Genomic DNA, 13,657 nt, shown 5'->3' with positions numbered 1-13,657 from the left:
TTCCAAACAACCACAGTGCCCAGATGGACAGTCACCCTCCTAGCACGGAAGCATCTGAGAGCGTAAGGTGAGGTAGCGATATGAGAAGAGGATGCTGACCGTCCCCAGGGTCCCTTCATCTGCACACATCACGCATGTGGGGTGAACTTACCCACAGGGTGCAATCCTGGCAGACTCGACAAGGTGGATGGTGACTGCAGAATGTCATCATCTTCAACAGGCTTTGAAAGTAAAGCTCTTAACATCTTTAATTTTAGCTTTATATGTGATTGTATTCATACCTTTTGTAACTATTTTCTGTATATAAAACTTAAAATAGCCCGTCTGAAAAATACCTTTATTTTAACTCTCTTTCTTCCAAATAAAATTCGTCTTTCCTACTCTAATACCGTTATACCCTTATATGACCTTATATATACCTTAGTTCCCTTTATAACCTTAGAGGTGGTGTTAAAACCAACCATATCTTTAAGATTTGACTCTGTTCCTTTTTAGCGGCTTGTCCCTGGATTATTAATCTCTGCCCTTCAGTTTATAGTCCTATAAAATGAAAACACTTAAAACCTACCTCATAACGGAACATGCCTTTACCTACTCAGGGAACAAACCCTCTCTCTACTGGCAGAAGTTAGTACTTTCACTTGGCTATTTGCCCGTTTGGGTTCCAGACCTACTGTATGGGCAAGGGGGAAGAACGTAATAATATGCAGAAACAAATGGAAAAACCTAAGACAGGGCCTTATTTGTAGGTGTGTTTAAAAAAATATGTGTTGGTTGGTTACCTCCTAGAAGGAAGCGAGCAATAAAGTGTTTTTGTTTTTGTGAGATGACACAGAGTAACTAAGGCCAGAATACAAGTGTTAGGTATATAATTTACATGATTATATTCCTAAAAAAAATGTCAAGGCAGGGAAGAGCAGCGTATAAAAAGCATTTGGCTTAAAAATCAAAATTCTATTGAAAAAGAATTCTGCATTGGTATATTTAGACCACTTCATACATTAATGCAAATATGTTTTTCAAACATTTGGGCTAATCAAATGAAATGGTATATATGAAACTAGACAAAAAAACCATGTATTCTAAAGGGCACAGTTTGAGTATATATCGATGATTTTCATTTTCAAAAACACAATTACAGTTTTTCCTTTTCATTTATTCAGTAGTGTCTTATTTATTTGGTTGCCATCTGTTATTGTCAACCTATCACCTGGACGGAACAAGACTGAGAACCAACCTGACAGCCGTCTGATGGACCCGAACACCTGTTCCAGGGTCTGTCCTTCTGGGTCTCTGGGGCCAGTTTTGACACCTAAGCCTCATTCACCCTGCCTGCTGCTAGTGACCCCCATCTGTTCTGTCTCCTAACCCGCTCCAGCTTCTCGGCAACGCTGAGACAGCCACATGAGGGCACGGGGGGCAGCCAAAGAGGCATGTGAATCGAGGTGGGAGCTGTCAACCACTGGGTCCAAGGGTAATGCAGAAGTATAGACCATGGGACCTAGATGACAGAGACTTTGACCGAATTGTGTTTCTGTGATCCCCCGGTGACCTCAGTAATACTCTACTTCATTTCTATTACACCATGGGAAAATCTTTCTCAATATAAATTCTCCTGTAAAGCTCTGTCAACAAAGGATGAGAATCTGTTACATGTTGTGACTATTCAACCTGACATTTAGTGGCCTCTGAGCAGAATCTAAGAATCCTAAGTAGACTCTGATTCTCAGGAGAATCACCCCAATACATAATAGAATCATGAGCTACCAAATTACTCTAACATTTCCCATTGTATGTGTGGCATATTTTTTAAAAAAGGGTTTTCCCTTCCTTGATTTATAAGCACTGTATGTGCATTATGAAAAATGCACATTACAGAAAAGAAGGCAGGTGAGAGTAGTGTATGTATGTAAAAAGGCTAAAATTAATTTGATATAATTCTCTGCAGGGTGTTTTTCGGAGGGCACAGGAGGCGCCGATGGGACAATACAGAGAGGATGGTGAGTTGCACTCATGGTGAATCTACAGTTTAGTTCTATGCTTTTTCACTTAATAGGACTGAGATATTCTTGACAAGAAAAGTCCCATTAATATACATGTGAGAAGAAAAATGTAATCTTTATATTTTCTAAATCTCCTAAAGGCTGACTCTTTTGCCAAATTGAATCAAATTCAAATACTGAGGCAAAGAGAAGTTTTCTTAATTTCAACATTTCTGTGAAGAGAAAATAATATATAATCATTTCTTTATTAACGAAGAATGGATTCTGCCAACGCATGAATCCTTTCCTCCTCCTCGAGGTCCCCCCGCTGAAGCACGATGACTTCTTGAACAACTGAGTACCTACGCCACAGCTCCGAGCGATCCCAGAGGCCCTCACTTGTTATCTTTCATGATAATCTTGCTCACTGTCCTGGGCCAAAAGCAAAAGCTGGAAAGCTGGCTGACGCAAGTGCCCCCATAACTATCAGCCTCGGCCTTTAACCCACAAGTCGGGAGCAGCCTGCTGCGCCCAGCATGGTCTGAGGGTTTGGTGGCCCCCAGACACAAAGCGGCGCGTTGGCAGTCCAGTCAGAAGGCAGAGGTACAGTGTGTTTGGAGAGGAAACACGTCTTTGTGGAAAAGCACGGGTAGTATGTTAAATCCCCAATTCCAGACTTTGGGTTTGTTTTTTTTTTTTTTTTTTTTAAAGATTTTATTTATTTATTTGAGAGAGGGAGACAGAACATGAACAGGGTGGAGAGGCAGAGGGAGAAGCAGGCTTCCCGCTGAGCAGGGAGCTGACGCGGGGCTCGATCCCAGGACCCTGGGACCATGACCTGAGTGGAAGGCAGACGCTTAACGACTGCGCCACTCAGGTGCCCCCAGACTCTGGTTTGCAGCTATGATGGAACAACACGAACTGCACTTAACCTCTCACCACAGGAAACGAGACAACTGGACGGATGCATGAATCAGTGGCTTCCCCGCACTGGGACAGAGGAGTGCGGTACCGTGACTCCTAGGGAAGAGCGAACAACTGAGATGAGCCTCTCAGCTGCCGGAGGCAATTTCCAGACTGTGAGTCCAAGCCTGCAAACAGAGCTCGTCAGGCTTGCGGAACTGGGGAGCCAGAGATGAGAGCTTAGGGGAAGTGACGACAGCCGGGAGTTGCAGGGCAGATTTCTGAACAGGAGGGGGGCCTGTGCTGAAAAAGAGCTCTGGAAAGCTGTACAGGGGCGCCCTGGAGGCTCTGCTGAGTCCTGAGCTCTATGTGCACGCAGTGAAGTTTCACAAGGTTGGGCATGAAATGACCAGGGAATTGGAAGCTAATCAACTTCCAAAGTGCACAGAAGGTTGGGAGATGTTCGAGCTCTAACCAGCCTGAGCAAAAAGATCTCCCCCGGGGCATTTAGTGGGGCATTTGGCAGAGACTCCAAAGGGGGTCAAGGCCTAATAGTTAAGGCACCACCCCTGGTGTGATTGCTACCTTATATCTTTCCTAACAAAGCTTGTAAAAGGCCTTGAGAGTGATCCAGAAGTCCAATACTCTAACCAAAGCGAAGCCCCAACACTTTAAAGACAACCAAAACAAAATCCAGCCCCATGGCAACGTAACACTCACAATGTTACAGCCAATAAAAAATTAGTAGACCACTTGCCAAGAGGAAGGAAAATGTCTTTTTAATAGGAGAAAAATTTGTCAACAAAAACAGACCCAAAAATGACAGGAAAAAAATTGAACAATTAACAGCCATAACTGTGTACAAGTATTTAAAGGAAAACATATAGTGATGAGAGAAACGGGCAATGTAAATAAAGAACAAAACAAAATGGAACTTACAGAGATAAAAATAAACTAAGATAAACATTTTATTGGATAGGTTTAGCAGCATATTAGACCTTCATTAGAAAAGATTAGTGAACATTTGAAAAAAGTATGGCTAATAGGATGTTGCAAAAATAAAATACTAAAAAAAACAATTAACCAAAAAAAAAGGGGGGGGGCAAAGAAAGAGGAATAAGGAACAGACTGGACAAATACAACATACAGCAAAATGATAGATCTAAACTCAACTATGGTAGGTGGCCTCTAATGATCTCTGCCTTCTGGTATTTATGGTCTTGTATAATCTGCTCCCCTTGAGTAATTTGCTTCTAAACAATAGAAAAGGGCAACATTGAGGAAGTGTTGCCAAAAAAAAAAAAAAAATCACTTTTGTCTTGCTGGCAGACTTCTCTCTTACCGACTTTGACAAAGTAAGATGCCATGTTGGAGAGGCCCACATGGCAAGAACAGGGGTGGCCTCCAGCCAGCAGCCAGCAAGGAAATGAGGCCCTTGGACCAACAGCCCTCAAGGAATTGAATCTTGTCAACAACAACGTAATGAAGGTTATAAGCAGATCCTTCCCCAGTTGGACCTTCAGATGAAACCCCAACCTTGGCTGACACCTGACTGCAGGCTCATGAGAGACCATGAGGCAGAGGTACCCAGCTAAGCTGTGCCTGAATTCCTGACCCAAAGAAATGGTGAGATGACAGATGTGTCTTGTGTTAAGCTGCTAAGGTATGAAGTAGTTTGTTACACAGCTACAGATACTAATATGCCAAATAAATCAATAATTACCTTAAATGGAAACCATCTAGACATTGCGGTTGAAAGAGACTGTCGGACTAGATTAAAAAAAGAAAGATCATGCTCTATGCTGTCTACAAGAAAGGTATTTTAAATATAAAGGTTAGACAGGTTAAAGGTAAAAGCTGGGAAAAGATAAATCATGCATCGCATAAGAAACTTAAAGGGGCTATATTAGTACCAAACAAAGTAGACTTTGGGAAAAGGATCATTACTAAGGATGGAGGGATTTCATAATGTAAAGGGATCAATCCATCGAGAACACCTAACAGACTCTCCAAATACATGAAGGAAAAAAAAATACTGAAAGGAGAAATAAACAAATCCACATTATTAGTTGGGGTTTTCAACATAACCTCTCAGAGCAACTGACAGAACAAGAAAAAAGAAAATCAGTAAGAATATATGACTTGAACAACCTTATAAACCAACTGGCCCCAACTGACATTTATATACCATTCCACCCTCAAGGATATATGAAACATCCATGGTCATTTAAGAAATGTATATATTTTTATGAGAAAGTACATGTTACATAGAGTACATTATTACATAGTGTAACAGAACAAAAACAAAAGCACTGTCTAAAACTATTAGATTCTGAAATTCACAGTTTAGGACTAAATTCTTGGATTCTTTAAATTTCAATTTTTCCAATCCTAACTTGATCTGCTTGGTGTAAGTTTAAATTCTTTGATCTGGAAAATCCTCCAAATTATACTTGGGTGTCCAAATAAAATCTTCAAATTTTTGAAGGTGTAAACATTTTATTTCTGTTGAGGGTTCTAAAAGCGTTCAGCAAGCAATCAAGCAGGTACTCTAATTCTATGCACAAATAAACAAGCACACAATTATGCAGCCAGAGATTTCACTAGTTTTATCAGCAAGTTATTTAATCAAATTCCATTTTTTTGAAAGACGAAGAGACTAACTGAAGCTGATAGTGAAAGACAGAAACATCTATGTTAGAAAAATACATTAGAAAAGTTAATACTTTCTCATATTAGGAGTATGTCTAGTTAAATATCACTTTGTTATTCTTGGCCTGAGAAAAACAGTAATAAGAGCACATAGATCTTTTTCATCATATATATTTTACACATCAATCAAGAAGCACTAATGCTTTAGTACATTCAATAACTACTTGTGACCAATTACTAAGCACCTTATTATTTCACTTTTATTTCCATTTTATTTTACCAAGGAGACCTCTAAAATATCCTGGGTTTCTGATGGGTTACTAGAATATGATAAAATGAGTTTTTTGTCCTACTGACATTAAGAGGCTTGGGTGAAATCATATACCAATTTACTTCCTGTGTCCCATTTTAAAATCTGTTCAAAACATATTATAATCCAACACCAGAATCAGATATCAAATCATAGGAAAGTTTTGATTGTGTAGGATTGTTTAATACTTAAAGCTTCGTACTTTCACCTGAAGCATTAACTCATTGAAAAGAAACATGCAAAGAAGGAAAGAAACCACACAACACCCCCCCGGCCCCCACCAAACCTGACCCTTCAAATGCAGAATGCTGTTCAGCCCTGGAATTTCATACATACCACTCATAGACCCTAGACTGGGAAGACCACGAGGCTGGTAGCATTTAAGGCCAACTATAAACCAAGTAAATCCTAATTACCCATTTCCTTAGGTTGTTCAGGCTCTAAATCTCTTGGGTTCTGCCCTTCTCATTTATTTTTTGCACTGTATTATTTTTGTAAAGAAATATTTGATAATACACAATACAGTATTTTAAGAGAATTCAGATTAACTGAAAAACAACTGATAGATCTGCCCCTCCCAACTTAAGTGACCTTAAAGCATCATCTAAACAACTGCCATCACACCAAGATTTTATAGAATAATATTCTACAACACTAGAACTGTTTGTTTTCACACATGCCAAAGGTCATTGGGAAACAAGTCATTGTATACATATATATTTATTTTTGAAAAGGTCATTCCCAAATTTAATCAATTTCTTTGTTAAATAATTGGGTTCAGAATGAAAACATTTTAATTGCGAGATGTGATTATGACATAGATTTCCTGGAATCAAAACGAAAAAGAGAAAGAATTTAAAAGTCAACTTAGAGCAAGAAATCTCTTTAAACATAGCAAATAACTGTTTTATTACTTCAAAATACCAGAAGTCCTCTGTATAATACTTATCATATACATCAAATGCCTTAAAAGCGTCTAAGCAGCCTTATCTACTATCCTAATCTCTTCAGAACAAGTACATAAGAAGGAGAAAAATCTATAAATCAGTCCTTGATGACAGAGGGTTTGTTTAGGAGTTTACCAAATGGAATGGCCCTGCTGGAATTCCTTCAAGCAGCCTGTGAAAATGTCAGAACAGAGTCTGTTTTGGAGGTCATAGTCCCTAGGGAGCTCTGAGTTTTGGCCTGTTTGTCTTTTCACATGCTTTAATATTTGAAAATCATTCCTTGTAGACACTGACTGATGCCCAGGGAATGCTAGGATTGTGGGAACTGGCAGTACCAACGAGAGAGACAAACTTCATGGGAAATCAGTGCCTACTACATTGGCCCCCTTAGCTCTCATCAGATAAGCTGCTCTTCAAATGTTATGAAGGTACACGGAGAGACATTAAGAAACTGCATGTCATTTTGACATCTTTAAAAAAGAAATACTTGTGGAAAATGGGGGCAAAAATGACTGGGCCTATTGAAAGAAACACTAAGTTATAAAACATGGTAGTGGAATCCTGAAAAACCGTAGTCACTTAGTATAAACTGAAAGACAGCATGGGGGTCAAAAATTCGTGAATAACTTTTGACTTTCCCAAAACTTATGAGCCTACTGTTGACTGGAAACCTTAAGAGATGACGTAAACAGTCAGCTCACAGATGCTCGGTATATTATATGTATTATATGCTGTACTCTGACAATAAAGCTAGAGAAAAAAATGTTATTAAGAAAATCAAGTTGTAAATCAGACTTCTTGCTTTTCTGGTTGTATCTTCATTAAACATAGAGATTATCTATCAAAAACTTAGGTTTTATGAAACAGACACCCAACTATTAGCATTTCCTTCATGAAAAACAACAACATAAATGACCAGAAAAGAACATGAGTAACTTGGGCTTTAAAAAAAGCTAGACTACTGTCTTTCAATTGATGGTCTGATGCTATTACAAAAATGTTAACACATACCTGCCAACCCTTAAATACCTCACGAATAGGAAGATACTGCAGATCTTAAATTAGATACAGTTTTTTTTTAGGATGACACAATTGAGTCAATTTCTCTCTCTTTAAATATGGAGGGAAAGTCTGACTAATTGGGACAGCTGGTATGTATGTTTAATGATACATCTGCGAGGGACATAATCAACAGCGACATTATTAATTTGTATCTATGGAAAATTCCATCTGTTAACTGAGATGGAAGTTATCTTCCACTCTTTCTGGTTCTGCTGCCCGACGAACAGCACAAGGCAGAAGTGATAATGAGATATAAGAGCACATGATGCAATGAGGAAGGGCAGCCAGAGAGAGACACATGGGCTGAAAGCTACCATACGGATATTACAATGGGCATACCGTGACACAGAGAGCTTCCAAGACTTACCTGTGCTCACAGACTGAGTCAGCAGAGGAGACTGGAGTCCTGACTCCCAAAAGACTATACTTCCTGTTAATAATAGTGAGGGCAGCAGGTGAGGGTAGCCAACAGTATGGATTAATTTAAAGGAGTTAGAAAAACATTGGGTATGATATTTGCTAATTAGTCAGGGCGATTATTAACTACAAACCAAAGAAAGAAGTCCAAACATTTGTTATTTCAACATATTTGTCTTGTTGCTTTCTCTCTCCTTATTACTGATATCTTAACATAAAATAACAAAGGATGAAAAGTCACGGATCACTTTTTCCCAGTGTACTCCCTATATTTATCAGGCTCCTTCAGAGTCATGGTAGAGAGCAGGTATCCAGCATCTATCCTTCCTCTTCCTCCGGCTAAAAGAGGTCCCTGTGGTTGGGTTAGGTGAAGCACACAGGCAAGAAAGCACAACTTAAATTTTAACAAAGTCTCTCAGCCAACCACAGGGTCTAATTATAAGCCAACTATTTAACTACAAGTAGCCTTAAAAGGTCTAAGTAGCTAGGGTGTCGTAGTTGAGTGATATTTATTAACTAAGCATTTATATTATATATGTCATCTTTTTAAAATTACTTTCTGAGGGACAGGAAAGACTGTTTCTTAATAAATTAGTTTCATTTTATTTGCTGGTCCAGTGCCTAATCTAAGTCATATGGTGGACTCTAGTTTTACGAAAATTATCTCAAATAATAAATATAAGAAATAATGTACTTCTGTGACTCCAGTAACTTTAGAAAACCCTTGTAAAAATTTAGGTAAACATTTTTATAATTTTAAGATAATGTGGTCTCATGCTAGATTAAACTGATAACTATTATTATGTTCTAAATCTTCCTTTTAATAAATATGTTAATACTGTTGACATTCCAAGAGAATTTCTGCAAGAGGACACAATTTAAAAACTGGATAAATACTGGATAAATCACTCAAAACGGGGCTTCAGGTGTGCTAAACTGGGCCTATAGTCTTGCTGACGCACTTCTGAAACTGCAGGCTCCATCTAGCCCCTCAGCAATAACCAAAGTAGGCCTATGGTAGTGTTCTGACACATGGGAGAGTGTAAATTAAAGCCCAGCCCCCTCCCTGCCTCCACCCACAGGCTGCCTGGGTGTGTTCAGCAATGCACTGAAGCAGACTAAATCCTCAGTAACAGCACAACTGCCTAAACAAGAAACCCAGAGTACAAAAAAGAAGGTGGACAGGATTATTATAGATGCTTATTTGCACTGTGAAACAAAACATGCTATTTAATAGGAGACTTGGTAAAGACCATTGTGAAAGAGAGTACCTCACCTTGAAGCTAGTTCTGACTTCATTTTCATTCTGAAAGGTTCAAGAGATTGTCACAAACAAAAAGAATGGGAAAGCTGCCATAATTAATCAAGAATTTCATTTGCAGTTGTCAGGAGGTTCATAGTTGGCTTTTAAACTTCCTAATTGTGTTTAGTATTAACGTGTAAAGCCTAATTTTTAAAAACATATTAGAAACGAAGGAAGAGTAATCAAGGAAATTGTATATATTTCTCTTCTCAGTCTAGTACTCTGAAGTAACTCCTGAAAGCAGAAAAAGAAATTATCTAAATGTATCAGACTGTTTATTAACATCATTGAGAATTTTAAATATTCAAGATCCTAAATATGTTAAGAGTAAAGCCAAGGACAAGAGAATTTTATAGAAAATTATTCATTTCTATTTCTTCCAGTTATTGGAAGGGAAAGCAAGAATCCTATAATTCCATGTCTTGATTATTTAGCATCTGTTCATTTCCTTCCCATTTATGACACTCTGAGAATATCTGGTTGTCTGCTCCAGGAAAAACAGAAATATTCTCTCTTCTCCTCACCAATCTCCAGTAGACCATACCATCTCGTGTACACTCTAAGAAACAGGGTTCTGTTCCAGATAAACGCTCATCACCTTTGTGCATTTCCAAACACCTGGAGCGACAGTAAGCCTAACGGGTTAATGAGGAATGGGGAAATGTTTTCAAAGTAAAACATGAAGAAAAGACCAGCTGTGAACAAACACCATTTATTTTCTATGGTAGCAGGCAAGCAATTTTCTTTGGCTGGGTTCCAGGGCCAGGCAAAGTTCATCTGACTAGAAATGTATTAATACCTGTATTGGATCCAATGCAAAGAACTACCTTGTGTTCCCTTGTGTGCAACAAACTTTTGAATGAATTATTTTCTCTCTAGTATGATCATTCTAGAACAGAACGAGAGATGGTCTATAACTGTTCAATGTGATCAATTTAATCCAAACTTTAGGAATAAAAATTCAAAATGGGGCCATTAACTCAAAAACCCAACCACTACAGTAACTAGAACTACCAAAGTTTAAAATAAGAATAACAAAAAAGTCTCCTCTTTTCTGAGGCCTAAAAACATGCTATTTCCAAGTAAATACGGTTTCAAAAGCCTGTTACTCTAGGAAGGGAAAACTGGCAGATACTATTTTTCCACCTACTGGAGACTACTGACAGCTGGCCTGTGGTCCATCTGTGGTCACATTAACATGACTGAGCCACATCTTCAGAGCTGTACAAGAAGTATTAAAATACCAAACTGTTTTAAAAAAGGGAGAATCTATGTGGACTTATCTGCTTCACTGCATGATAATGGTGGCAATGACTTAAAAGCTTAAATTCACCAACCAGCATACTTATCAGTCTTGCAAATAACCTCAGTACATACAACTAGAAGCTTCCTACCCGTGGTCTCCTGTAAGTGGGGGCACAAGGCAAAGAGCTGGGGCTCTATCAGGCATGTTATTTCCATCTGCTTTGTCTTTCCTTGCCTTTATAAAGCTACATTCAACTCACAACACCTGAGCTATTCCTAATTTGGCAATAAAAAAAATAACCGTTCCTTGGACTGATTTCCCTTTTACTGTCTATGTTTACCATCTGAAGGAATGTTAATATTGTGTAAAACATCAAAACAAAGCTCAATTTTCCTGTGTACACATTGTTTTAGTAAAGGCCTGTATATCCTGTATATCACTGTATATCCACACTGTCTCTACTAAGGACTCCCTTGTTGGGAAGAAGTAATGGTCTAATTGGTTGCCTTACTTTAGAGGTACCACAAGATATGGAATTATTCTGGCCACGTTCAGGGGTCAAGATAAACTCTCGCTTATCTTTAGCAAACATCTTTCACGTTTACTGGAACTAGTAGGAATATTCTGCTATTCTGCTACATTATCAACATAAATATTGGTCAAAAATAAGGGAAGACCCTAGCGTCATTGTTTAGATGTCAACTTCTTTGTCCTCGTTAGGTTTATTTATAAACTATTTGGTGACATGCTCCTCCTACACACTAATCCAAACTGAAATATCTTCATTTTCCCCAACTGGAAAAGGAGGGAATTCAAACAAGTTAGGGAAATGAAGATATTTCAGTTTTTAGGACTAACAATGAAACACAATCACCAAGGAAATAACAAAATAATAATCTAAATAGTACTTTGTATTAATTAATTTTGAGGCCAAGATCTACATTTTATGTATGATATGACCTAAACATAGCATTAAGAATACTTAAAAACTGAAGAATAAACGTGAAAAAGTCAGTAAGGTAAGCCAGTTATGGTTCCTTTCTCTCCCTATTGCTTGACGTGATTCCACTCTACTCATATAACTATCAAAAAGGTAGATTTCTGATAGCTGTACAAGGATTCCATGTATGCCTTGGAATATATATGCAAATCAGGCTAACATATCATAAGCCTGAAATTAGAGTATATGCCTGAATATAAGGTAAGGCTTTTAACTTCCTGAAGTCACTTATTAGAAAAGAGGAGACTGTCTGCTATTTGAGACTTTACACAGCATCTCAGATTATAAGATGCTTTTTCATGTACTTAATAGTGAACAAAAAAGTACCTGAGGAAAACATATTTGCTTAAAAATTAACTTTATTCAAAGCTAGTTTTAGGATGTTTATAAAAATATCTTAGTAGAATCATAAAAAGGGAAGAAGAAAAATCCAACACATTAATTACTCCTAGATTATAAACTTAAAATTGAAAGTACTGAGTGTTGTTACAAAGGAGACTTTGAAAAACTGCTTTTAAAAAAGTAGTCAAATGCTATTCTGTCAGAAAGGATACAAGTAACAGTAGTTAATTCTGAGGAAGTAACTAGGTAGCTAAGGTGAAAGACTGGGAGGTGACCTACTTTTCACTGTGACCCATTTGTACCCTGTACATTATAGGGCAGTGAATGTGTTACCTACTCAAACAAAACAAAACAGATAATTATATTCTAAAACAGGAACTATAGCCCCATAAAATGTTATGACCAATCACAAATTACACAAGTGATTATGTTATAGAGACTGTGAACATACAACTATAAAACACACACAAACACGCACGCGCACACCCAACCCCACTGTTTTGTCAATGGTACTTGTAGTCTAGACATAAAATATCCAGTGTCAGATCATGTGTGAACTCAAAAACCAAAACCACTGTAACTCAAGACAATAGAAGCAGAAATGAAGATACACCCTGGATTTCAGTGCTACATGGATGATGCCAAGGGGTTCTGCTAATGATAAAAAAAAAAAAAGCACTTCCCACAAAGATTCATTCATAGAATCTGAGCAAGATGGTTCTATGAAATATGAGTGTGAATAAAGCAATCTTTCTATATTATTGCACTGCTCCATGAAATGTGATTTTAATTATATACATGTAACTAAATTACTCAATTAAAATTCTTACCTTTTACTCCATCTTCCTAAAAGTTTATACAGGGAGACTACCTAATATTCGGGCTAACCTTATATTCAGGCATACACACTCAAGACAACATTCTTGCAAGAGAATGTGGTGTGCTTTATCAAGTAAATCACCACAAAGTAAAAACTTTCCAACACATACCCCTCTTCTGCTACATATGACCATTGTTTTGAATAATTGTGTAACATTGCAATTTTATACTGGTGCAACTCATATTTTTTTTGAGGATAATAATCTGAACATTACACAGGTCCAAAGGTACTGTGTGAATTTCATGACATTTAGTCATGGGTTAGTAAATATGGTTATAGTTATACTCTCTCAGCCACTGTCTTAGAATGGAAGGCCCCCAACTGACGGAAGGTTCTATTAGTCAAGCACAGCTTCCTGAAAGGCCTGACCGTACCTGAGCCAAAATGTTGCTTTACACCACTCGACAAGGGTTATGCTCAAGAACAAGTACCACAGACCCTATTTGAAGGGAGAACAAGTATACTCCACCCAAACACATGTATTAAAGATCGAAGAATCGCAGCATATCATTTTCCTGCATAAGATAGGGCCAATAATGAAAGGGACTGGGAAACAGAACCCAGAAAAACAAGTAACAAGGTACATTCTAGAAGGGAATGGTTTTATTTCTTC

At 37.9% G+C, this 13,657-nt stretch overlaps 1 protein-coding gene across 8 annotated transcripts in view; it reads right to left on the bottom strand.

The window, feature by feature from the left end:
• MRTFB (myocardin related transcription factor B) overlaps nucleotides 1-13,657 on the bottom strand; it is a 277,869-nt gene that overhangs the window by 112,498 nt on the left and 151,714 nt on the right. The gene's annotated exons all lie outside the window — the stretch shown is intronic.

The sequence above is a fragment of the Zalophus californianus genome, chromosome 10 (genome assembly GCF_009762305.2).
Source record: "Zalophus californianus isolate mZalCal1 chromosome 10, mZalCal1.pri.v2, whole genome shotgun sequence".
In the NCBI taxonomy this organism is placed as follows: Eukaryota; Metazoa; Chordata; class Mammalia; order Carnivora; family Otariidae; genus Zalophus; species Zalophus californianus.
The sequence above is the reverse complement of the archived record's forward strand: the minus strand, read 5'-3'. Positions and strand labels throughout refer to the sequence as shown.